General features: G+C 36.6%; 1 long non-coding RNA gene across 1 annotated transcript in view; it reads right to left on the bottom strand.

Moving 5' to 3' along the window:
• LOC116665017 overlaps positions 1-20,644 on the bottom strand; it is a 471,111-nt gene extending 450,467 nt beyond the window's left edge. The window contains exon 1 of the long non-coding RNA XR_004321597.1: positions 20,512-20,644. This is a non-coding gene — a long non-coding RNA (uncharacterized LOC116665017). The remainder of the gene's footprint in view (positions 1-20,511) is intronic.
• Positions 20,645-21,065: the final 421 nt, after the last annotated feature.

Genomic DNA, 21,065 nt, shown 5'->3' with positions numbered 1-21,065 from the left:
GGAGCTTATCCAACCAGCGAAGAGCAGATACTCATCAAGTTCACCTCAATGTAACTTAATACACTCTCTGGGCCAGATTTCTATTTCTTACATTGGTTTGGCACTAACCCCAATGCTTATCTTTCTAAGTTGCCTAATTGCACCAAAGGTAGTTAAGACAATACAGTGGATATTTGGGATAATTTTTAATATCAGCAAACTTGTTCACAACAGAAGCATCTTAAAAGAAGAAGGGAGTAAGACTGAAAGCACCCATTGGATGAAATTTTCTTTGGATGAAGAAACACCCCAAACAAATTCAGATTCAAAAACTGTTTCCTAAAAAGAGTTCTTTGCCAAGACACATGGAAAATGAGAAGAATTCAAATGTATCTACTTTAGATCTCCCAAAACACAACTTGAATGGAACAGCCTCTATCCCACTTGTCTTCTGCCCTCTCCGTGCTTCTCCAGTACCCTCTGCTCCTTCCTCTCTTAACAACCCAATTTCTTTCTACCCTGGACAGCCATAAATCCCAAAAGCTCAATTGCCTCCCAAAGTTAAATGCATTTTATACAGGGTAAATCGCGGTATGGCACAAGCACGTGTTGAACATTCTTATGAGCTGTTACACACGTATTACTACTACCCCTAGTATGTTTTACAAACAACAACATTTTTAAAGCATTATATTTGATATGCTTAATTACACATCTTTCTAGATTTTTGAACAAGGTGCTTCACATTTTTATTTCCTAAGTCTTACAAATTATGCAGCCAGCTTCTATGTTACAGCACAAAGTGTCACAGCAAAAGAAAATGTCAACATATCCATAGAATTCCTCCCTTGCAATTTGCATAAAATTGTACAGAAAGTGAATCAAAATAGGCCACTTCAGATACAATTCTGGTTTTCTTTTTTTAACTGAAAACATGTGCATCTTAGGGGAAGAATATTGTACTTACATTGCTAGAGACCTCTTGGTATGAAAAACAAACAAGAAAGCAAAGAAGGGATGAACTAAAGGATTAGGTCACTTGGTTTATTCCTGCACAGCTCTCTGTCAGCTCTTCAGATCGGGGATATGTTTTGTTCTCTTCAATTAAGTGACCACTCTTGGTTTCTGGATCAGAAGTAGACTACAAATTCTGGCCATAAATATCCTGGTCATATTTGCCTGTCTATTGCTCTCAAAGGTGAGATCTCTAGAGGTTAAAATGCCATTGTGCCACTGCAGTCCCATTAAGTGATTCTGAAAATAATCATCCAACAAAAAGAGCAGGAAAATGTGCTGCTTATGGAGGTTGAAATCCCCACCACTGGAAACTTGATACCTGATTGCCATCTTTTAAACAATGGTTGTAGATCTGATTGATCACTTCCTCAACTCAGATTGAAGAACAAATTCTGGGGAACAGGAAGCAAGAGTTGAGAATTGAGACTACCTACAACCACTTAAATTAACCTCTAGACAGAGAACTGAGGCCACCTGTGTCAACATGACTTCACTACATGTTTTAGGAAATTCTTTCCCAGAAATACAAGCCAGTCAACTGATAAATAATATAACTCTTTGTTTCAGAAAATTCCTGCAACTGATTTGTCTGGGAAAATAGTTCACTCATCTGGGAAAACAACTCTCCCTTCAAGACAATCTATTGCTCACCCGGCAAACAACATGCATATCAAGTAGCAGCTCTAGTACCAAGACTCGCCCCAGCACTCTTGTCTCACTGCCATCAACCTGAAGTTATCATAGCACAAAACTTGCTCAGTCCTAATCAGTGTCCTGCCTGGGAAGATCCTAAACCACTCGAGTCAGACTCCATAACTTTTAGAAATATCTTTTCCTTACATTCCTTTTGAGACACTACTGTGACTCTATTAGAGAGGTGTTGGTTCTTACTTCAGAAGAAGTAATAAACGTAGCTTTGCTTAACCAGTAGATTTTTTTTGGCGATCTCTTGAGGAGTTGGCAATCAACAGGCACATTTCTATCAAATGGTTAAATTTGTCAACGTAGTAAGGTAAGTAAAAACAGAAAGAAATAAGCAGTAATTAATGAATGTAACCAAAAATGAGAAAAGAGCTCCTCTGTCATCCTAGACTTACTGCTGAATGACGATGAACACCATTTGATCACACTACCCCAAAATTGTGTTTCTCCTCCAATGTTTTAACATCCAATATCTGAAATGAGTTTGGGTGGCAGAGTAATAGTCACAAAGAAACTGTCATCTGGAATGTACATACAATTAAAATTAAATTTATTTCCTGGCTTTTGTGTCAGAAAAGGCAGGATAGATGTCTAATTCTACAATTTATTGCTGCAATTTTGTAAAAGTCACTGATTATTTCTTTGTTTAGTTCTCCACTTCCAAAATAAGCCAAAAATATCTACCAGAAAATTATAATTGTGATTACCTGCTCTGTATCAGGCAGTGTTCCAGGAAACAGATCATGGCCACACAATCATTAAATCAAATAATATATGTAAGATAAATCTGTACATTTTTTTAAGACAAGTAGTAAAGTTTTTTTTTAATTTTTATTATCATTAGCAATATTCTCTTGATTCTCTTGTATGCTGAGTCAAAGTGTTTTTAAAAAGGAAAATTATTAAAATCTCCTTTGATGCACAGTTTTTAATTTCCTATTTTTAATTACTTTTGGGGGGGATTAAATTACATTTCTCAATTCTTACTCATGAAACATGTGTAACTCCAACTGCCCAGGAATTTACTGATGTTGGAAAAAACTGTTGGAATTACACTTTTTATGAAAGCCAGAATTTAACTGAACAGACGAGAATGTGTCCATTTGCCACTGGGAAGGAAAAAACAGATGGAGAACTCTGTTAAAAATAAGTCCTTGGAAGAATGGTCCTCTGCACTCTTCATTTGAGGATAAAGAGAAAGAAATATTCTGAGGCACCACATACTTAAGGGAGAGAGACCTAAAAATAACAAGCTGATAAATCCAAGTTGGAGCAGTCACATATTCATGGTGAAAACCAAGAAGCACCACTGAGCCAGGCCTTGTTCTGCCCACTAGCGTAATAGGCTTCCTGTTCTATTCTGCCAAGACCCATTATTTTCTATGCAAACAAAGGACATTTTCATAGTAAGTTAAGTAGCCTTGTTTTTGAGAGTGAAAGAAGGGAAAAAATAGGTGAAGTATGCTGGTTGTACACCATCAAGTACTATCCACTATCCAGAAACCACAAAAGAGACCTATGCTCAGTATCATGGAGCACTCTTAAAAACAGTGTGCTGTGGAAATAAGAAACAGGATCTTATTAATACCATTTATTTAAATTTAAAACAAAAATACATTAAAATGACCTATTTCACAAATATATCTATCAAACCTAGTAGAAGTGGTTGCTTCTGAAAAAGAGAAAAATGAGAGTAACAGGAATAAAGTCAAATAAATAAGTAATTAAATGAGAGAGACTTTGCACAGACAGATGATAACAGTGTGCCACAAGCAGGAATTAGAATTACGTAAACTCTCTGCATTGATGGTTCCCATTTAAAAAAAAAAAAGTAGAGTAGGCATTATGGAGATGTAACCAAGGACGTCCGTGACGTACATGGCCAGCAGGTCAAGGTGGGACCACTTAGTGATGTCGATAATTTGAGTCTTGTTCTTAGGAAACAGGCAACCTTGCAATGTGCAGCCTTCATGGAACAGCAAATGAAAATAAAGGTGGAAAGGCAGAGAGTAAAATGCAGCAAAATGGAGTCTGAATTTAGTGCAGATAGAGCAAAACCAAAGGGAATTCAGGGAGATGCAGCCACAATGACAAAAACAAACAAACAAACAAGAAACAAAAAACAAGAGAAGGAGAAAGGAGATGGGGGGGAAAGCTGCAAAAATGAAGTGAAGAGAGAATGCAGAAGAAAGGGGAAATGGTTCTAAGAGTTAGGGCAGGCAAACTATAAGGCCCATGTGCTTATAGAGACATTTAGGGAATTTCTAAGAGTCCCTTGAAAGATAAAATTTAATGTTGAAGGCACAAAGCATTTTGTTTTGTTTTGTTTCATGGTTTGTTTTAATTCCAAGCAGAGTTTTATTAAAGTGGATGGCTGAGTCGATGGTTTTCTCATTGTAGCATGTGTCATAATCCCCTGGATAGCTTGTTAAAGGACAGCTTGCCGGGACCCATCCCAGAGTTTCTGCTTCAGTAGGTCTGGGCTGTGCTCTGAAAATCTCCATTTCTAACAAGTTCCCAGAGACTGATGACACATATGTTGCTGGTCCTGGGACCACCCTTTGAGAACTACTCAAAATGTTAAGAACAACTAGTCCATGTAGGTATTTATAAAATAATTAGCTCATGACATTGTATTTGCCCTGAGGAAGCTTTTCCAGTAACAAAGCCTTTGCTTAGTAAATAACCAGCAGTTCAAGTTCTTAAAGCGGGAATCCTCATGGCTACCTTATTTCTAAGAAACAAATTAGCTCACAGTGAAGAAAGAAAGAAAAAAGAGAAGAAAAGAGAAGGGCAATAAGAGGATATGATTTGGAGAAGCCTTGGTTTGAAGACTAAGAAAAATTTTGAAAAGTGATCCAGACTTTGAAGCCAGGACTTGAGATACAACATAAGGAGTAATAAGGCTGCTGGAGTGGAGATCACAGGGCATCCACCAGAAAGCCCCAGGACCATGGAATGTTAAGAGCATACGTTTAAGGACTAGTGGACCAAGGTCCAGGTCCTGGCTCTGTCATTTTGTTCTGTAGGCAGGTTATTCAGCATTCTACGGTTTGGTTTCCTTATTTAAAAATAGGGATGATAATACACACCTCTATTAATTAGGATAGGTAATTTTCTATAACAAACATCAATCCCCAAATCTCAGTGACTTGACACAATAAGTAGATTTCTGGCTAACACAAATTTCAATGTAACCCTTCCTGACTGGGGAGATCTTTAAGGCAACTTCCTTCTTCCAGTGACTCAGAGACACAAGCTGATTTCGTCTTGTGATTCCACCATTCCTGGGGCTTCAGGGGTGTCCTAATGTCATCTCAACAGCAACTGAGGAGGAGGCAGGTGGAAGGAAGTGAAAACACGAAGCACTGCACAACAATACTTACCCTCCTACATTAGCAGTGATGCTCCTCACTCTTGTTGACGTTTCCATGGTAAGAACCAGTCCCATGGCCACACTTTGATGCAAAAGGGACTAGAAATGTAGTCCTGAACAGGTAGCAATTTCCCCACACAAATCTACACTGTGGAATGGGAGCATGAATATTCTTGCCGACTAGCCATCTCTGCCACACCGGCTCCCAGCATTGTTTGAATGTTAAAATAAACCACTAAATATAAAGTGCTTAGGACATAGTGATGCTGGCTATTATTCTGACTTTCTGGATTTTTTTAAATGGCCAATGACTATGGCCAGGTGTCAGAGTATTAAAAGACAGACGAGAAATTTTTAAGACTGTAAGATGTCATTCTAACCCAAAGAGTATACACCAGTTCCCTTTGAGCAAAAATTGGTTATTAAAGCCTAAACCCATTCTTTTAACTTATTATAAATATTTCTAAACCTGCTAGGACTAAAGAGAACAGCAGAATAAATAACCCTCATGTACCAACCTCCCAGTTTCAACAATTATCAACACTTTTCATCTATCCACCACTTTTATTTTAAAGTTAATTTGTTACTGTATTTTTCATCTCTGTATGATTCAGTATTATTACTCATAAATAATGCCTTACACCAAATGAAATTTATATTAATTTCTTAGCAATAGCTAATACTCGGACTTAGTTCCCTCATTACATCAAAAACATCCTTTTAGAGTTGGTTAATTGGAGTTGCAATTTAAATAAATTCCTCACATTTCATTTGGTTGATATGACCATTGAGTCTCTTTAAACAGAGAACATTTTCACCTACCAACCAGTTTTTATTTTACTGCTGTTTATTTGTTGAGGAAAATGAAGCATTTGTCCCAAAGAAATTCCTATTTTCTGGATTTGAATGATTGCATCCATGTTGTGTCATTTAACATGAAACTTCATGTCCTCTATTTCATGTAAACCAGTTGACAGATTCTAAAGGTTTCATTAAATGGAAATCTTTTCTGCAGATTATTACATGGGTGGTTGTTCTGTGTCCTTCTGAGTGTGTCACTTCAGAAGGTACATACAGACCGACTGATCCTTTGGTGATGCTAAGATTGATCAGTGGGTTCAGCTGATGTTAGCCTAATCTTCCTCTAACAAGTTTCTCATCAATCTGTCATTCAACGGTTTTAGCAGCCACTCATGTTCACTGCCTAGAACCAATCGATGATGTTGATTTTATGGAGAATGTCTGCCCTTAACCATTGGAATTCTCTCATCAAGAACTGTTTATTAACATTTAATTCATTCTAAAGTACCATTCAAGCAGGTATTCGTTTTCCAAATAGTGAACTGGTGCCCTAGAAATCTTCAATGGTCACAGTGAGTTCTCTTTTTGCACTATTATATATTCATGGATTTTTATATAATTGATGTGTTTTCATGCATTTTGAGTATTACTGCTCTAAGGCTGAAGTTCTCCTACTGTTGGCCAGTGTGTGCTCCATTGAGACGGCGCTTAAGTCCATGTGTAACTCTGCTTGTCTTTGATAGGAAACCTTGCTCTCTGTCATGTCCCCATCATGTCCCCAAGCTGGTCTTGAACATTTTCTAACCCAGACCTGAAATGAGTCACTTCTGTGAGGTAAAATTGTATTTCAGAGGTATAATGTAGATTCTAGGAGTGCACATCACAGGTACATATATATATTTCCTGTTCAAATTTAAAAATACAGGGTTTCTAGTTAAGTGTTTAAATTTATCTTTGAACCTCCTTTTTCTTATGCTGACAATCTTAACTCCTAATCATATAAACTTAATTACTTATTTGCTTTATCCTATGATATAATGATAGTCATACAATCCATAAAAATAATTTCAAAATGACCATACTAATATTGCTACAAACCTTAAGTTTGCTGAAAGCAGTCTAAAATTTGTGTGATCATTTTAATCTTTATAATATAATCCAGTAAGGATACATAATCAATATATTGTGCTACAAAATCACTTGCAACATTTTTCTCTGTGTGGTTGTGCCACCATCTTTGTTTCCGTCTATTTTAGATTTTAAGGACTACTCTTTCTTTAATACAAATGTTTTACAACACCTACATTTACATGCTTCAAAAATCAAACAAACGTGGTCCAAAATCAAATTCTAAACATCAGAAATTAGACACTGAGAGAGACTAATTTCAAGCGCTTTCCCCCTACAGCCCATTTCTGCACTTTCTATACAATCTTTTTTGTTAGCTTTTGGTTTACTGTATCTTTTTGATAACACAAACAAATGCCTATAAATAACTATGTATTTCTCCTCATTTTGCAACAAATCCCATTGGTCCCTAATTATCATGAGCCTGGGTGTTGCTCCCACAATCCTCCCCCTGTTGCCTTTGTCTTCAGAAGAGTAGCAGCACTAACCAAGATCATTCAGAGTAACATTAAACACTGAGCAGGCTTCCTCCCCAACAGGTATAATTAAAGGGTCACCACTGACAGACCTCAAATTTGAAAGATGCCGTGTAGCTTCAGAATTGAATGGCACTGGCGATGTGTCATGTGCCAGAAACTTATTCTGTTATGAAGCACACCCATAAAGCTGTAGCTAAACTTTGAGAAATATACCTAATATTTTGGTGGATCTTTCTGGCAGCTTTCAAGTGGCCAATCATAAGAGAAATCATTTGTTTCATTAATTTATTGTAGAAATACTTTAAAAAATAGCTTTTTCATGAAACATTGAATAAACCTAAGAAAAGATACCTATGAGTCCCAATCACACAGCAATGATACTAAATGGTATGATGTGTATGAACAGAGGAATCTCTTTTTTAACGTGACCTCCTGCTGTTTCCCTAGCTCCATTCTTTATGTGTTATCAACTCGTAACGAAATCATTGGTAAGAAATATAATTTTAAAAATTAAATTTAATTTAAAAATAAATTAAATTAAAATAAAAAGAAATGAAATCATTGGCTTTATTCACTGACCATTATACATGTGTATAACCAATTCAGTTTCAGAAATATGTATTGAATAGGTTATCTGTACTGTTCACTATATTAGGCACTGAGAACAGAAAGATGAGGGATATTTGGTCTTCAATCTTGTCCTTGGACATAAAGAATAACACAAATAAATAATTTCAAAATAACATGCAAACTGTTGTGATAATAAAAATGATCTGGGTCCATGCATGTGTTGCTGGAAAAGGTATTGATAGTGGACTGTAAGCAGGTCAGGTCTGAGTCCTCCAAGCTTTTGCTCAAATATCACCTTCTCAATAGGACTTTCCTGACTTTAAATTTACAACCCTACCTCATCACCCCAGCATTCCCTACCTTCATGACCTCTTTAATATTCCGTCATAACATTTATTACTCTCAAATATATATGAAATTTATATATTACTTGATTTTCTTTTATCTCCCTCTAAAATGTAAGCTCAGTGACAGCAGGAGTTTTTGGGGTTTTTTGGGTTTTTTTTTTAGAAGTTTGTTCTTGCTCATTACTGTGTCGTCAACACCAAAACAGTACCTGGCACAGAGTTGGCACTCAGGAAATATTTCATGACTAAATTGATGAGATGAATTTCTTGTTATTTTTCTTACCGGCTATTAATAGTAGATTCAGCAGTATTCTACACAAGTGCAGTCTAAATATTTTAGAGATACTAATCAACATGCATAAATAAGGTACAGGTGAACAAGGTTTCAAGTCTAGTGGACTGGGATTTTGTACCCTTTGGGATGATGCCTAGGGCTTGGTTCAATTCTAATTTAATTCTGTTGTGTTCAGAGGACATAGTTTGCATGACTTTGGTCATTTTAAATTCATTGAAATTTGTTTTGCAGACTAACACTTTATCTAATCTGGATATTCACCATGTGCATTTGAAAAGAATACGTATCCAACTGATGAGTGACTGGAGTGCTTCATAAATGTCAGGTAGGTCAAGGTGGTGGTTAGTGTCGTTCAGTCTTCTATATCCTTGCTGACCTTCTGTCTAGTTCATCCATTTTTGAGAGTGGAGTGTAAAAGTCTCCAGTTATTACTGTTCAGATGTCTGTTTCTCCTTTCACTTCGTTAGCTTTTGCGTTACATATTCAGGGGCACTCTCATTAGGTGTGTATATTTAGTATTATTATAACTTTCTGAAAAAATGACCCTTCTATCACTGCAAAATGTTCCTCTTTGTAGTCATGAATCTGTCTTAAAGTCAATTTTGTCTAACATTAATGTAGTCATTCCAGATCCTTGATGGTTACTGTTTGCATGGTATATTTTTTCCATCCTTTCACTTTCAATGTAATTCCATTTAAATCTACAATGTGTTTCTTACAGAGAGCATTGAGTTGGACCTTTCTTTGTTTTCAGTCTGACAATGTCTACATTGGGTTTGGGTACTTAGTCTGCTCACATTTTATGTAATTATTGGTATGGCTGAATTTATGTCTGCCATTTTGCTATTTATTATCAAAGTGGATGCAGCGATGGTGTAAGAATGCTTTGGATTCCCACTTTCCTTATCTGAAGGGTTAACTTTTCACTAACCAGTGCTTCTCATTTTGTTTTAAATCATTGTCAATTTCCAGGGCTCTGGTCGTTTTTGATCATTTTCTATAGTTTTATAGTTGCTTTCTGAATAAAGAATATGGTATCCTCTTCATTCTGCCATCCTGGAAATCTCTAACTTTGACGCTTTTGCAATAGTTCAGGAATAAAACAAAGATAGAGTGACCTAGGAATGAATACTGACAATGGTTAGAGAATGGACTTCATAAATATTTAAAAGGTAAAGTAGGCAAAACTTGAAGAATAACTGCAGTTGAGAAGAATGAATTCCACGTCAATAGAATATAATGATTAAAATCATAGGTTTAAATCCTAAGTCTGGCACTTTGGGCTGGGTGATGTTTTGGACCCTGTTTCCTCATTTGAAAAACAGTGATAATGATCATTCTGGTGTGAGGACTTAATACAACAATGCATGTAAGACTGTGTGCACAGTAACTGACGTCTTGTAATTTCTTAAAAGTTGTACCTATGACTAACCATTAGTAGGTCATCCTCTGCTCCTATCAGACTTTTTGTTAAAAACCATTGAAAACTGATCACATCCACCCAGGGCATGATCCATAAAACTCTGTAAGAAATTTGGGTACTTCTATTTTCTCAGTTATCACCAATGAGATAAATTTAAGAACATTCTTAAAACAATAAAAAACATACTACTTTCTATACTAAAATTTCTAAGTGTGTTATGGCGTAACTGTCACTTAAATTAGAAAAGAATATGATATTTTTACGAAAAGCTGTCAATTAACTTTAAAATAGCTGTCAAATTTTTCTCCCTATTTAATATATTCCAAAGGGGTTTTAAAAATAACATTTATTTCCCTCCCAATCTTCCTCATTCCTTCTGCAAACACTGATTATTTTCCCTAGTGTCCTGAATAGAGATTGAAATCAATGTGGATTTAGGGTTTATTATTTGATTAGTGCACCTGAATCATTAATGACATGAGCTCAACTCTTAAAATAGTTTGAATAAAGAGCTGCTGTCACAGACCACGCAAAGGGAGACCAACAATGGAAACCTTCATTTCTACACATTAATATTAACTAGTAACTCATGCCCTAGACCTTATTTCAGTAGAAAAATCAAATGAATTCTAAAACACATCATGATGGTCATGTTTTTATTTATTCTTAGTTATCTATAATTTATATTTCCCATCTATCCAAAATATATTTGAAATTCCTTTTAAAAAGCACACAAGAACATAAATGATAAAATCAAAATGAGATTAGGAAAGAAAGAGCAAAAAGAGATTATTCTACCCAGAGTCAGAGGTCAGAAGGTCACTAAGATTGAGCATTTCTTTTCCTGGCAGCCAAGAGAAAAAGTGAAATAATGGATCACATATTCTCATTTCTGATTAAAGGAAATGTAATAGTTCTGCAAATAGACAGAAATTTTCCTTACACTAAATCTTGAAGGAATTCAGTTGGACAGGACCTGTATAAGACATGTTGTGTAACATATAAAACAAAGCTTTCCTTAGTAGTTTGCAACACATGAAAACATACTCTTTACATAGTCATTGCTCAACAACTGCTTAATTAAAAGCCAGGGAAACAAATATTAGTCCAGAGAATGCCTTTAATAATAACATCAACTATCACTTAAATCTCCACATCTAATAGACTCTGCAGACCCATCTCATCCAATTCTTTCAAGAGCAATGTCTGTTCGTGGAACTCTCCTCTGTAGCTTCCCACAGACTACTCCCTCCAGATTACCTCTTTCTCTGATCACTTTTGTCCTGGTGTACCCAAAAGTCCTATCCTTGGATTTTTCTTACTCCACGTGTTTATCTTGAGAAATTTCACTAATACTCAGGCCAACTACAAACCAATGATGCAAACATGCAAATAACCTTCCTGGGGCTCTTTCCTTAGGTCCAGTTCCTTCACATCAGTTCCCAAATGTTTGATATTTATTTATTTAGATTAGGTATCTAAAATTTATTAGGTTCCTATCAAAACCTATTTTCCATTTGTATTCTCTACCTTGAAAATTCATACCATTACCCACATTTTACCAGCTCCTTCTCACTCCTGTCTCCTTACTCGTTTCCATTTCTATGTGATCCTTCTCATCCTCACTGCGACCTACTTCAGACTCTTATTATCCTTCACCTTTTTATCTGTGTGCAAGTCTCTCTTGTCAGCAGGGAGTTCTTTGAAGACACGGGCCTGATTCACCTTTAACTCCAGTACCAAGTACAAGTGGAACCCAAAATGCTATTTGTTAAGTAAATACATGTTTACTGAATGAATAGAGAAATAATCACATGAGGAGGTAATGAAAGTACCTGTTATGTTCTTCACATCATATTTTATCAGCTCTAAGAGGTTCAATTGTAAGAGGCATCATTATTTTATGAGCCATTAAATTAAAAGAGAAAATGTTGAAAGATATCATTGCTTATAAAACATATTCTAGATTCAGATATGGGAAAATATGAACAAAAACAAATGTATCTTAGAATTGATGAAATATATGTTATGTAAGTTAAATTATATCACTTTACAATGATCACTGAAAAACATGACAAACAAAAAAAAACAACTAATGAGCTTTAATTCTCAGAATAACTGGCTGATAGCACAATCCCTTAAGCACCTCCTCCTCTGGTTGCCTTGTACAGCCCTGTTCAGCTCAGTTTGGATCATAACGGTATCAGACACTTTATGTTGTTAATTAAAGCAAGAGTCACATACTCCAGGTGCTGCTTCTCCTTTCTTCTCCTCCAGGTTCTACTGTGACTATCACCATGCCCAGAGAGTCTGTCGGAATCTGCCTGGGCTGCCGTCACAAAATACCATCACTCGATGGGTGGTTTAAACAACAGAAGTCTACTTCCTCACAGGTCTTAAGGCTGGAAGTCTGAGATCAGGGTGCATGGTCAGCTTCTAGTGAGAGCTCTCTGCCTGGCTTGCAGGGGGCTACCTTCTCACTGTGTTTTCACAAGTCAGAGAGAGAAAGCTCTGTTTTCCCTTCCTTTTCTTATCAGGACACTAATCCCTTCACTGGGGCCCCACCCTCATGACCTAATCTAACCCTAATTATCTCTTAAAGGCCCCACCTCCAAATACTATCACATTGAGGGGTCAGTGCTTCCACATACCAGTTTTGAGGGGACATAAATATTCAGTCCATAACAGGGTCCAAGTGAAGAGCCTGGCTAAATGTCTGCTCCAACCTTAGCTTCCACTCTTATTTTTTAAAATCTTACTAGAGGAGTTAGAGAAAATCATCTCCTTTCCTTGGTCCAGAGAAGATCACCATCAACCTACTGCTTGTCCTCCTTTTTCAGGATTGTGCTTTGGGGCCAGACATACATGGAGTTATTCAGTAATTCACTGATGCTTCCAAAAGTCTACTCAGTTATCCTCAGACTCTCCCAGAGGAGGCAGTTAAATGGCAGTTGTTTCAGAGGCACACCCAGGAAGCTCAGCACTATGGGGGTGGGCACAGAGGAGTTAGTCATTCATCCAGTGTTGACAGCACACCTGCTATTTGCCAGGCATTGTGTCACAGACTTTGTCCATGTATCGAAGTCAGTATAAGTGGTACACTAATCCAGAAACTTCACTTTAGATATCCAGAATTTCCTCCCAAGCATTTGAAACATTTTGGAAATTTAACTCTGTTGTGTAATTATTCTAGAACTCCAACCTGCCAGTTACACTTGTGCTTTAGGGAAGCAATTGAAGGGGGAGGTCTAACTGTTTCTGCTTTAGAATCCCCAAAGAAAAAGACTCTTGCATGATTCTTCCCACCATATCCACTTAATACCAGAGACAAGTAGGAAAAAGAGGCTTCTCTGGCTTCACATCCACCTAGAGCAGTACTTTTATGACTCACTTTTCTGTTAAAGGAGTAGCTAAAGTAATAGCCCTGTAAATTCTTTTTTTTTTTTTTTTTTGCCTGACTTTATCTACATAAACATGCTGAAGGAAAGAAGAAAGATGAAGAATAGCATGATCCCAGACTTGTGCCAGCTCTGACTAGTCTTGCACCCTCTTCCTTTGTAAAAATTAATTCTCTGCTTTTGATAACTGTGGGCTCTTCTATGTGCTTGCTCTTTTTCCACATACTTCCTCCAATCACTAACTCACCCATGGCCACTGCTACAGGTGATGATGATGCTGACCATAGGAAGTAATTCTGCATTGATTAACGTGTTACAGGCTTTAGGCTAAGACCTTTATTTCCAATAATAACCCCATAAAGTGGAATTATTGTTAATTTGAGATTAAGAAAATTGGGTTGACAGATGTAAGTAATTTGCCTAGGGTTAGCTAGCTGGGAAATGGCAGAGCTGGGATGTGAAGCAAGGTCTGCTCATTCCAGAGCCCAAGTGTATACCTATGGTGGGTTTAGACAGCTTTGGGATTTACCCTCAGAAGGAAGTGGGTTTGGGCCTGGTTCCAACAGTTCCTGCTTGTGTGATCTTACACAACTTGCAGAATTACTAAGACTTAGTGTCTTCATCTGTAAAAATTAAGATAATATTTCTTTCCTCTTAAGGTGTGTTGTGATTAGTTACAAGTTTAATGACAAAACATGGCCTTAAGGTGGTTATTGTTTCTTTCCTTTTAGAATTGACCTGTTGACAATTTCTGGTGCCACTTACAGTAAATTACTACTCTAAGATTTTAAATTAAGATTTTAAAGTCAATAGACCCTTCATTATATACAACGGTTTTAGATTTATAGAAAAAATGAACAGATAGTTTTGCCTTTTGCAGAATGTCATGTAGTTGGAATCATACAGTATGTAGACTCTCAGATCGGCTTCTTTCACTTAATAAGATTCATATAAGTTTCCCTCATGCATTTTTCATGGCTTGATAACTCATTTCTATTAGTGAATAATACTCCATTGTATGTATGTGCCACAGTTCTATTTACCTTGGTTGATTCCAGTTTGAGCAATTATGAATAAGTCTGCTATAAACATCTGTGTGCAGGTTTTTATGTGGGTATAACTTTTCAGATAAAATGGGTAAATACCTGGGAGCACAATTGCTGGGTCATATGGTAAGACTGCGTTTAGCTTTGTAAGAAATTGCAAAACTGTCTCTCAATATGGCTAAATCACTTTTCATTCCTAACACCAATGATGGGGGGTTCCTAATGCTCCACAACCTGGCCAGTGTTTGCTAATGTGAACTGTTTGGATTTTAGCCATTCTAACAGGTATAGATATATATAAATATCCTCATTGTTTTAATTGCCTGTATAGATATCCTCACTGTTTTAATTTGCAATTCCCTTATGGCATATGATACGGAGTGTATTTTCATGTGCTTATTTGCCATTTGTAAATCTTCTTCCATGAGGTGTCCATTCAGATTTTTTGCCCATTTTTTAATTCGGTTGTTCATTTTTTTAAATGTTGAGTTTTAAAAGCTCTTTGTATATTTTGGATACAAGTTCTTTATTATGAACTTTGCAAATATATTCTCCCTGTCTGTGGAGAAGCATCCACATTGTCTATCTTTTGAATCTCTTCATAATATCTTTTTTTTTTAATGTTCAATTTAATTTTTTTATTATATAAATCTCAGGTATACAGCATTATAATTCATCATTGGTATACACTACAACATGATCACCAGTGCCTTCACAGTGTATTTTGCAGAGCAAAACTTTTTAATTACAAGAAAGTCCAACTTTTTTTTTTCTTTCATGGATCATGCTTTTGGTGTTGTAGCTACAAACTCATTGCCAAATCCAAAGTCCTGTAGATTTTTTTCCCTATTTTATCTTCTAGAAGTCATATAGTTTTGTATTTTACATCCAGGTCTATGATCCATTTTGAATTCATATTTGTGAAATGTATCAGGTATATTGTTTAGACTGTTTTTTCATATAATATCCAGTTGTTCCCACACCACATGTTGAAAAGACTCCATTTACCTGTGTCTTTTAGACAACTTTCTTTTCAATTCAAACTGCTTAAGTTTACCCGGATTGAGTTTCCCTTAGCGGTTTTGCCCATACTTTTACTACTGAGGGGCAGTATATCTTAATCAACAACAAAGAGTGGGTTCCAATTTGGACCTAAACCTTTGGTGACGTTTTCTTGTTTGTGACCTATAGGCTAATGCTTTAAAATGCTGCTTAAATAAACCTGAATGAAAAATTAAAAATGATCTCCGAGGAAGGTCCACGCCTCCAGGTCTTTGAAGAAAATCATGTGAGATAATTGCTTGTCAACTACTTGATTGAGGTGGACCCTTTCCAGCTCAAGACAAAACAGGCTGGCTTTTTAATCACCTATCACACGTTTTGATGACACTCTGACCAAGTAGTAGAATTCAGTTTTGTCCGGTGGCTATTTTAGCCATTTCTGGCCTTTCTTTTCAGGATGCTTCCACAATTCTTTTCTTGTTTCTGTTGTAAAATCACAAAGTGAGCCAAAAGCTTTTCATATCTTCTTATTATAATCTACCAGTGAGAAAAGTTGCTGAAAGATTTCATCTACTGAAAAAAAAAATGAAGTTTGCACATTTTACAGAACGTTGTTCTTTCAACCAAAGAATATTCAGTTGCTTGGAGAATGTCAAGATGAGTTGACTGGATAAACTCAGGAGACAACTTACATCACCATCTCCTCCGAGACTGCTTCTTTTGAGATTGTTTTTGGGAAAGGTGACACAATTATACCAAGAAATCAGGATGCATTCAGCCATATATAATAAAAACCATAAAACAGTGGGAGATATATATATATATATATATATATATATATATATATATATATATATATATATATATATATATTTTTTTTTTTTTTTTTTTAGTTTATTTATTTATTTTTTTTTACCAGGAAAGGGATTTATTTTCTCAAATAACAAGAGACCTGGGCTTGGCAGTTCAGCACTGATAGTTCACACTGGTTCTGGTAACCAGGCTCTCTCAATCTTCCTACTTTATCATTCTTGATGTGTGGTCACAAAAATGGCCACTGCCTGTCTGGCCATGGCAGCTGGATTGTAGGCAGGAAAATAAATGTGGTAGATTTATGAAGCTTACAAAATCTTCCCAGAAGTCCCAACAGGCTACCACTTACAACTCATTAGGCAGATTTAGGTCACGTGGCCGCTTGTAACTACAGGACATACTGGGGAAGGAAATGTTTTATTTTTAGCTGTGTGGACTGCTGCCTTATTATCTCCTTTTACTAATGAAGAAGGGGACAACAGATAAGGGTTGGCTACTTACACTCTCTGTGACACAGATCATGCCAGCTCAACTATTTGGAACTTGACGGCCCATCACAGGTTGAGTAACCAAATTTAAAAAACAAAACAAACAAAAACCTGACTAAAACTGCAATCAGGTTTTGGTTACAGTTTACATGCTATAAGGTATGAAGATCTGTAATTATTTTAAAAGTGAGTATTTGATGACTAACTTTGATTTCCCCATAGCCCAATGTTTTTGATCAGACTATGTAATAAAATGCTCTCTATATCCTCAGCTGGGCCTGTAATATTACTATTATGTTTTAATTGGTTCCTATCCTTACAAATTCCACCCATTTCAAAACCATCCTCCAAATATCTGACTATGCCAAACTTGTGTTGAACACTTTTCGGTATCTTCTCCTTCGGAAAACAAGCCCAACTTAGACACTAGATGAACCTAGGCTCCCCTTAACACTCTAGCCTGGATTCTTGTCATACCTGACATGCAAACAAAACAAAACAAAACAAAAAAACAAAAAAAACCCCAAAAACAAACTTAATAATAGCTCTAATCTATGGGATTTTTACTGGAACTAAACAGGGTGCACAGCTCAATGTCCCACACACAGCGCGACAAAGAGCCAGTCTTTCCACCTCTTATTTGATGTTGCTGTGCTAGATTTCCCTTCTTATTCTCTTCCTTTTGTCAGGCTGACTCCCTTTCATTAAACTGTAGCAAACAGACAAAACTAAGAGGAAAAATAATCACTTCAGTTCAGATACCACCTCTTCGAAGATATCTTTCTTGGCCTTCTTCTGTGTGACTAAATCTATCATCGAATCCAGCTCCTTCCACTGAAATGATCTGTACGGACATTTGCACAGCAACAGAGCCAGCCTGTTGCTTGTATTTCTTTGAACTACTGTATTGCCAGTGTTACCAGAGTTACTAGGATACAGTAGGTGGCTCATAAATGTTTGACAAAAGTAATGCATCATACAGGCATCCCTTGGTATCCACTGGGAATGGCTTCCAGGACCCCCCACGGATACTCAAGTCCCTTAGATAAAATGGCCAAGTACAGTCGGTTCTGCGTCAGCAGGTTAGGAAAGCGAAGTATCATACACGTGCCCTTTAGTACCAGAAAAAGCAATCTTGCTTCAGTATGTCAAAACTACTTCCTCTATTAACCATTTAAATTCACACAGAAATTAACTCTACCAATGAAGCAAGTTTTATCTCTTATAATCACTGAAAAAACTGCAAAGCAAGAAAAACCAATCGTTTAGAACTTCTTAGAAAAACTGCAACATATAATAATTTGGAGGGAGAAATGACACTGGAAAGTGAATTTTTTTTAAAACTCAGCTTGAAATGGGGTAGTTTTTTTTTTTTTTTTCCTTTTTCTTCTGTAACTCTGCCCTTATGGTTCTAGAATACAGTCAGCGTCTCCTTCGACAGTTCTTATTTTGGTCCTGGCAAGAGCAAATGAATTTTACCAAACTTGTATCTAATGTTTATTACACTCCCAGAATATGACTATACAGTCTTTGTTAGGCTTCTACAAAATACATTTTATCAAATTAGGGGCTGAGGATGCCCCTAATTCTCTTCAAATCTCAAAACTGAGAGAGTCCCTGTGTGCCTCCCTGCTGCTCCTTTAGAAAATATGGAAAGTGAAGCCCAAAGTAAGTCACTTGCCCAAGATCATACATCACTAACAGCAGAGATAGGACGAAGAACTAGGACACGTGATGCAAAGGTTTCTTCTCTGATAGGAACTCAGGAATATCGCAAATCTCACTGCAGGGCCTTTATTCTGTGTCAGTTTCTATAAGCTGAACTACACTTCCCACAGTTCCCTTCCCTGACTATTTTCTTGTTAGTGTTGGCAGGAAAATGAAGCGTGTGAGAGATCTGAAAGGCAGAAGCAAAGCAGTCGCCATTAAACTTTGAAAGTCACCATGATTAGGAGTGTGAAACAGAATGCAAAGCGGCATCAGATTCCCACTTGTCCTCACTGGCTCTCACCCCACGTCCAGCTCTCCTTCCTATCTGCTCATCCTGCTGACCGGTAGTGACCCCAGACTCAGGAAAAGTAGCCTTCCGTCCTCTTCTCTCCCAGCTCTACCTTGTGGTCCCAATCTAGTAACTGGACGTCCCCGGGTTTAGAAGGCCCATTAATGACTTTGCTCTGATTCTCTAACTCCTCCTTGCAGACCCTCCTTCCCCTACCACTGTGGGAGCTAGTATTCCACAATAAATTCCTTATTCCACAACGTTCATAGCGTTTCTGTCTCCCTGAATGAACTCTGACTGACACACCCAATTAACACATTACTTGATGTATCTTGCACATCATTTTTTTGAGGGGAAAAAAGAAAGGTTTGCTAACCTGACATTTAGCAGATATTAATCACAATAGAAGCTGTATAGCATAAGTTACCATATAAGTTTATATATACAGATCAAGTCTTAGTCCTAAAATATAAGTTTGTACAATGAGAGTCTAATATAAGATGGTTTTGTTTCCCAAAGAATATCAGTAAGTAAAGCACACAAAGATTAGACTTATTATTATACAAGCAATTGTATATATTAAAATATCTCAACTCTGCAATAAAGAAGTCTCTTAAACCTGGTATTTTCCAACCTTATTTGTGGACAGAAACTTTTTTTTTCCAAGTGTCAAGAATGGAATATACCTAATAGTATTCTACAAACTGGTGACCCACAGCTTGCCAATTGAAGAAAAATAGCATATAAAAAATATTAAAAATTTTTAATTACAATTTAAGGAGGATATTTCTTCTGTCTCTTGGCATGAAGAATATAAAGGAATTCCACTGAATGTTAATTGTAAAAGTACCAATGATAAGAAAGGGATTAAAGGCATCACCCAGTTTAAAACATAAGCATGTTTCTCAACTGATTCAATGAATAATGGCCCAATGATTGGCTGAAAAGTGAAAGAATGAATAAAGAGCATCTCTATCCCACAATCAGTACAGAACTGGATTACTGCTGGTGAAGATGAGTCTGGTTCTCCTGCTTCTGTTCATTATGCACTGCCAACCCACACACAGCCAGGCTGTTTCTGAAAAATGTTGGTATGAATACACCCTTCAATATTTCTTCCACACTGACTGTAAACATAATCTAGGCATAAATCATCGAAAGTAAATACCAGTGAGCACTTTAATCCTTTATAATAAATCAGGGAAATGGGGAGTCTGTGCCTGATGATGAAGTTTGAGTGTAGGTCACACCAGCGGTTTGCTGAAGAGGCAGCACTTTAGAAAACAGGGAGCGTTTTGTTAAAGACTTGGAGTTCCACCATAGGGCAGAAATTTTTGCACCTGTTTCTGTCTCTCTTGATTATTAAGTGTTGCTGTTGTCTTATTTCAGCAAGTCAAATCAAGTAAGAACAAAGTGTTTTTTGTTTTGTTTTGTTTTGTTTTGTTTTCTGAATGCCTACCACCCCAAGGAGCTGAGCTACATGCTGAGCAAGATGGAAAACTGAATTATAAAAAACTCTGGCCCTCAAATAATTTCTATTTAGTACAGTAGATAAGATAAATATATAATTTTAATATAAGGTTGAATCTGGTAAATATCACAGGCAAATGTAGATTAAATTCTGCCCAAGTCAGGAAGAAGAGATTACCTCTGAGAGGAAAGATCACAGAAGCCTTCTTGGAGTAGGTGGCACTTGAGTCAAATCTTGACTTGAAAAAGTCAGCCTGGGAATTCTGAAAGACAGTTTAACCAAACTAAGGAAGGCAGTAATCTAGAAGTAAGGTTATCAGATAGAATCCAGGATTCCTGGATAAATTCAGATTCCAAATAAAGAACAAATTTCAGTAAAAGTATGCACCACGCACTATTTAGGACATATTTACATTAAAAATTATTTGTTGTTCACCTGAAATTAAAATTTAGGAGAAGCTTCTGTATTTTTATTTGCTAAATTTGGCAACTCTATCTAGAGAGAAAAACACGTGTGATATACTGGGAAAACAGGCTGGTTCAGTTGGTGTCATGGACAGAATTATGTCCCCCCCTCAAAATGATACGTTGAAGTCCTAGCTGCCAGTACGTCAGATAGAGGCTTTATTTGGAAACAGAGTATCTACAGGGGCAATCAAGTTAAAATAAGTTCATTAGGGTAGGCCCTTAATTCAACATGATTTGTGTTCATATAAAAAGGGGAATTTCAGA

Source organism: Camelus ferus, chromosome 1, assembly GCF_009834535.1.
Source record: "Camelus ferus isolate YT-003-E chromosome 1, BCGSAC_Cfer_1.0, whole genome shotgun sequence".
Classification (NCBI taxonomy): Eukaryota; Metazoa; Chordata; class Mammalia; order Artiodactyla; family Camelidae; genus Camelus; species Camelus ferus.
Note: the sequence above shows the minus strand (reverse complement) of the source record. Positions and strands in the feature narration are given on the sequence as shown.